This window comes from Numida meleagris, chromosome 3, assembly GCF_002078875.1.
Source record: "Numida meleagris isolate 19003 breed g44 Domestic line chromosome 3, NumMel1.0, whole genome shotgun sequence".
Classification (NCBI taxonomy): Eukaryota; Metazoa; Chordata; class Aves; order Galliformes; family Numididae; genus Numida; species Numida meleagris.
The window spans coordinates 68,387,150-68,394,089 of NC_034411.1; the positions used below are offsets into that span (position 1 = coordinate 68,387,150).

The window sequence follows — 6,940 nt, forward strand, 5'->3', positions numbered from 1 at the left end:
TTCCTAGAATATAAGAGTGCATCCCACAGCTGGTAACCTCTGCTGGGGAAAGAAATGGAATAGGACAGTGTGCAAGTCAGGACTAAAGAGCCCTGGCAGGGCTGAGGGCAGATGGAACAACTTACACGGTATCTGCAGACGCACCACATATGTGGACCAGCACTCAGAAAAAAAACAAAGTTGTTAATATCCTTTACTGAGACACACTTTAAGAGCCTCACCATAAGGAGAAAAGTATTATTCCCACAGCAGGAAAAAGTATTCCCCATTCTGTTAGTGTCTGCTCTTCTTGCTCAGATGCTGTTCCCACAGCATGTCTCAAACTCAAGTGTCATGGACGTTATTAAGCATGAACATAATATTTTAGATCTGTTCTGATTCAGAGCCCCCACTCTACCTTGCATGTCTGAAGCCACAATTAGCCATCTACTTTTGCAGAGGTTAAAATGTGCCCCTTAGACTCTTTCCATTTTAGTTAAGCTTCCTGTGAAATGAGTTTAACAAATACAACTAGGATATTATTCAGATTAATATTTTTAATGAGGTGACAAATAAGTGTAAACAGGTGCCTAGTTATTAGCATAGGCATATTTCTTTAAACCACCGTATTTTTACCCAAGGAGTTTTTCACTCCACTCAGCTGCATTGTCAGGTTGTCAAATCCTCAGTATCAAACAAGATTTCCTGGTTACTAAGAAGCCTGATGTCATAAAGGGAATTTAGTATTTCAGGTCAGTGTGTCAGGACATGCGAGAATTAATGCTAGTACAAGGCTTCTTCAACAAGCTATTTTAGCTTCAAGACTTAATTACTTAAAGAGTTTGCACTTGCAAGCCAGAGTGTAAGTATCAAGGAATCACAGCACAGATGAATTGTCTCATTTGCCTTATGTTCGTGTATGTGTAAGGTTACAGCGATTACGACACAGCAGTATTTTCACTTCCCTCTATGAGCACTTCTGGCTTCCTACTTTTCAGCTGATGGTCCAAATACCAATAGAGATCCCCAAACTTCTCTGGGGGCCACTGGGAGATAAGAGATAAACACCCACTTGTGGCAGGATTTAAATTTACTACACAGGAGTGCACACTGTGTTGTACCCATTAATGTCTTTCTCAGGAAAAAGAGAAGGAATAAAAGGACAAAAATCTCTGAATAAGAGGCTGAAACTAAGCAGCAGTGGAAATATACCAAAAGTAAAACAATAAGCATGATATGATAAAGCAGGCTATTATTGTCACATTTAACTCCAGATGAAAGTAGCTTTGTGATAAGTACATGACACTTCTTACCAGTTCTGACGGCTGATGAATAATGGCTCCTGTGAGAAGATGGGCTTCACAGCACTCACTGTATGTAACAGTCAGGTTGGTAAAAGAGAAATATGTGAAACTGCCTTGCTCCAGCGTGAGATTTTGTCCAGAAAGGAGTCATGGCCTCATCTTTGTGGCTAAGAGCACTAGGTCAAGTTATCAAAGGCTCAGAAAAGAAGCAAGTTCCACAGGAAAGTACAGTGGAAGTAGTCCAGACAAACACTGGCCATGGCTTCAGGGCTAAAATCTTTCAGCACATTTTCTGAGTACAAGAGAAGTGGTTCAGATGTAACCCCAGCTCCATCTGCCTTTTGGGAAGTTACAGGTGTGTTCTCAGCTTTGTTGATGGTTACCTGCTCTGAGTTTGGAGCATAAGGTCATTAAATAATGAAGTGACGTCAGATAGCATGGAAGGAAAGCCACCTAAAAGTGATCTGGGAAAGAAACCAAGGCTGAGTTCACTTTAGAAAGTCATTAGAAGGCTAATGAGGACACAAAACGGATGCAGGGGTGGGAAAATAAAGCAGAAGGATGATTGGGAAGAGCAAGCAGTAGAATTAGGACATTCTCCAGACGGATTTTGCAAGGATTAGACCCTAAGGCCATAGTTAGCTAGACTGGCCTTGGAGGCTAAGCTTTCTCAGTAAGTACTTTTCCCCCTTAGGAAAACCTACCAGTTTTTTTTTTAGGTGACTGGAGTTATTTAAAGTTTTGATATTTGTGATACATCACATTTTAATTTACTAATTGTTTACAAACAGATCGCAGTATAAGGTCGGATTAAAACTCAAGTACTGTATTCAATCAGAGCAATGGGAGAAAAGGAGTGTGTTCCATTTGGATCTGAAGTTGGTAGTCTTTTTATTCTGCTCCTTCCTAGAGTGTGAACACTGGCAGCAACAGGAACAGGAGGAGACTGTTGTCTGGAGTATTGAAAGACCCTACTAGAAATGGACATTTAAAAACCCGGAGCATTCTGTGTCCCATAATGGTTTCACAAGCGTAGACTGACAGTTGATGTTGTTGTTCCCCAATTTATAGCTTCAAACCAAACAGTTTAACAAGGGAAACAAAAGAAATAGTTTATTGGCATTATTAGAGGATCCAGCTATTGATATGCAATGACACTGGTCACAGTGTAATTGAAACAATTCTCCTGCAGCCAGCAAGGGGCCATTAGACCCTAATTAGAATTGGGTTCTATTTTCTGTTCCATCTAAATTTTAAGATTTACGAAGAGGCCACTTAAAAAAATGTCTTTCTCCCATGCCCTCAGAGAGTATTTTAGGGAGAGTGTTTTGCTTAGCAAAGGTCTGCTAGTTCTCATTTTTGGAAAGGAAAATATTCTGTTGTAGGGGAACCCTAACTTTTGCACACATCTACAGTCATAGGAAACGGTATAGGAAAATTTCCATAAATAAATGTTTTTGACATGGAAGTGGTGGTGTAGCAGCTATCTGGGGGGGAAATACAGAAGAAGATCTCTCTCTTTTTTTCTTTTTATAGAGCATGCTGTTAAATTAAGGGAAGACTTTTCCCCACCACATATTTGAAATAATTAGTTAACTTCTTATGCAATTACAAATGAAATTTGTTCCTACTGTGAAGAGTAGATGCCATTCAAATGCAAATGAAATTATTCTACATATAACAGTGCTATTATTATTCATAGACATATTTTTTGAGTGAGTAATAATTAATTAATACCTCAAAAGAAATGTGAATTTTTGTACCACTATAAAAATACTTCCATTTTTTTCCCTCTGTAAAACAAGAGTGCTCTTTGACATCACCCACTGTATGTCAGGCCAACGTTGATTTAGTTTACAATCAAAATTCCGTTTCATTTCAGCCTGTTCTGAAGCAGAACACCAAAATGTTTTGCTTTAAAGAGACACTGAAACAATTCATTTAAATTATTTATCTGAAAATATCTGATCATTGTGATCAACTTGAAATGACTTTCTTAACAAGTAAATTACCCATACAAGAAGAAAAAAAATCACTGAAGTTTCATCTTGCTCCCTTACTGTTCCTTTTGTCAATATTGTCATTGCCCTAAAGGCAAAGAGGCAGACTTGGAAACTACAGAGATACAAAATTACTGTCAAAAACAGCATTCTGAGAAAAGGATATTCTCAGTTGTAAAGTATGGCCTTAAGAGATTTTGTCAAATCTCCCTGAATTAGTACAGAAGTACAGAGAACTCCATTAGGTCTTTTTTAGTTACCACTTGACAATCAAATAACACTCTCTTAAGAAGAGAGTCAAGCTATACAGTTCTATGTGCCAAGTTTTAGGAACAATTTCCAGCTCATGTTATACTTCCTTTGCTTCAAATAAGCTACGTATTCTGCAGAGGGTCCTGTAACTGGCCTTTCTGGGCCTTGGCTTTCTTAAGGAAGTCTATAAAAACTCATGACAAATTCCAGCCCTGTTGTCTTTATCTCAGCTTTTCCTAGCATTTCTCTTCCGGGGCCCGGGTATGGGATACTCTCCTTTGGGGGAGTAGGGATTGCTGTACAGAGCCTGGTGGGTGGCCAGGATTTCTCCTGGAGCTTTACAACAAAAAAAGAGATCTGCCCCAGGCACAAAGGTGGGATCATCTGCAAGTCCAAAACCAGATGAGAAAAGCACTGATCTCTTGGACCTCAAAATCAATCACACAACTAACCCTGAAATTCCATTAAAACACGGTGTGAATAACTACATTACTTCTGCATGCCCTTTACTTGTTTCCAACTTTGGGGTAAATGTTATTCAGAAAAAAAAATTACATTTTTTAATGCTTTCTCTTTTCCAAAGCAGAGTTAATTCAAAAAGGCCTTCTTTAGCTAATCAGACATATTTGATCAATAAAATATGTGACTTGTTTAGCTGGTCAATGAGTGCTGATCACTTTCCAACAGGGATTTAGTTTTCTTTGAAGTGATCAGTTTGTACTGTAGTTTCTGGACACAGAAACAATAAAATTGGACATATGTGTTAGACTTTAGTCTCCTGAGAATTAAATCAACATATATTTCAGATATTTCCTTTTGAAATGTCATAGTACTCATGCAATTTTATTAAATGAAGGCCTGTTTACTGGAGATAAATGCTCATATTTCTTTAGTCTGTAATGTCCTGAACATCCATCAGAGCGGTGGTCCATGGTTCAACGGTATGGGCGGAGTGTAAGGAGTGGAGACTGCAAACAAAGCTCCTGCCACTCTGGTTTCAACTCTGAGGAAAAGGAAAACATATAAGTCTTCTAAATCTCTTGGGATATGTGTGGACCTGGTCTGTGATGACATGAAGGATGAGAGGTAAGTACTGAGGATTACAGCACTGGTTCAGGTAATATGTGTACTTGGATTCATCAGAGAAGAAATTTTCTCTTAACACTTGAGTGCAGATACATGAGGTAGTTGTAACAGTGCATTAGCACTAGGGATAAGGCTTAACCATCTGAATTTGCCTGTTATGGTTTTTTTTTTTCTTTTTTTTTTCCATGCAGATTTGTCTGTTTCTCTTGCACACTTAGATAAAGGATGTGTTCAGGACTAGGCATTTGATGGTGAGCTGTCTCCCTCCATAGGCCCCAGTGACTGTTGGCTGAATCTTCAGTGGATATTGTGGAAGTTCACTCGTACCTAGGTGCCTGAATCTCGAGCAGATTTGTATCCAGAAGACTGAAATTAGTGCAGATGAGAACATTTATTAGTAGCACCAAAGCCTAGAGTTGGCAAACAAAAAGGTGTGGGAACTGGAAATTGGAACAAAATTTGGATATTGCATTTCAGTCCTAAGTGGTGACTGAAACAATGAAAGTCTGCGTTTCCCTTCCCCCTGTCTGCCTTTTTTTGGCATCTTGAGAAAGGGGAAGCTTTGGGCAGAGCGGACATTTAGGGAATTCCCCAGCGGAAAGCTTCCCTTGCCATGGAGACTTTTTCCTTTATTACTAAGCCTCACCCTCTGGAGGATCCAGATGAGCCTGGCTGGCACGCCCCCTCACCCATCCCATGGGACCAGACCAAGCTTAAACGTGCATGGCTGCACTCCGCCTGCCACTTTCCTGTGCTTCAGTCTGTGCTCGTACATCATGACCTACTTCTGGCGTGCTGTCCCTTCTCTCCTTATGCCTTCTTTGTGTATCTTTCTCTGCCGTATTTTAGAGGCCTACCAAATTACACAGCCCCAGACGACAGTCCCTGCTGCCCGTGCCTACCTGGTGAAGGGAAATTGTTTGACCCAGATAACATTCCAGATTAGCACTGGGTGCTAAAGCAAAACCCACTGTAGCTTGCTCACCTGCCATCCCAGAGTATCTGACCTGACCCCTTTGTTTCTGGAAACAACAAAAACTGTTTCCCATTTTGTATTATCCCATTTCTCTTCCATCATGTTTGTTTTTGCTAAGAGCAGAACATACCTACACCTCTCAAAGGGACCAGCTCAAAACTCTTTGAATGGAATCACATTTTCTCTTTGGCCTGGAATAAAAAGCTTAATTGAATATGAAATTAGAATGGATGTCCTCTGTCCACCTAGGGGACTTTTGGTTAAAAGGTTTGCCATTTCAAATATTTGGACAGAAATATTCTCAGAACAGACTACCATTTCTACAATCAACACACATGTTAACTCTTCATTGTAGTTAGTGATCTACCAGGGCTAACATTTTCAACTGTTCTGACCTACTTTTCTCTCTTTTCAAAAGGCCTTTCTATGAGGAGCACAATATTTTTCATGTCATGACAAAAATAAGACCACTTTAGTGCCAGTAACTCCTGAAAAGATGACAGAACATGAAGTATGAGGTAAAGAAGACCAAGATGTGGAGGAGGTCATGTGAAGAAGGCGCTCCTAGAACACGAATAATGTGAATTTCAAGTGGAAAAAGCTACCAGTGACATGTAGCTTCAAATGTACGGAAAGTTCTTGTTGATCTTTTCCTGAAGATCTCTTGGTTTAGATTAGTTGATAAAATGTGTTAAAGGACAAAATACATATGTTAACAAAACAAAAGAAGCATGGCTTGAATACTCTAAGATGGAGTGCACGTGTGTTAGATAGGACCAGAGAGCTGGAAGCCAGGAGCTGTCAGATGTCCTGTTGTATCATATGCACCCAGCATCATTAATCACCATGGCTGAAAGATGTTTATCCTACTTATCTTTATCATAAACATTAATTCAACACTTTTGCACAGGAAGGTGTTGGGCACACGGCATCCTGAAATTATATTTTTTTGTAGTTCACCAAAACGCTTGTAGAGATTTCTGCTTGCACTCTAGTGGTTCTTTCCAGGAGTACCTCTTCTGGCAGATGGGTCTGAGTGAGGAGCAGTGAGAGGAGGATGGGAGGCATGTAAGCATGGCCCAAGCACTGGTATCTGAGCAATAGATTCAGTCCTGAAGTGAAGAGGATTTTGCTGCCTTGCATGCTTGTGATCGAGGGAAATCTTCAGCTGAAATATGCAGAGGTTGCAATCTAAACAGAGAGAGACCCAGCTATCATGTCTGAACCCCTCTGAGCTTCTCTCTTCCACCCAAAGAGCAAAGAAAGTTGCCTTTTCAGTGAAATGAAACTTGGCCTGATCAGCAGTATTTAGAAAGTGGAAGGAGAAAGTGTTGACATCGGCT

General features: G+C 40.0%; 1 long non-coding RNA gene across 1 annotated transcript; it reads left to right on the top strand.

Annotated features, from left to right (window-relative positions):
- On the top strand, positions 749 to 6,288 carry LOC110395468. The gene is made up of 3 exons (XR_002436404.1): positions 749 to 841; positions 4,429 to 4,621; positions 6,016 to 6,288. It is a non-coding gene; the product is annotated as an uncharacterized LOC110395468 (long non-coding RNA).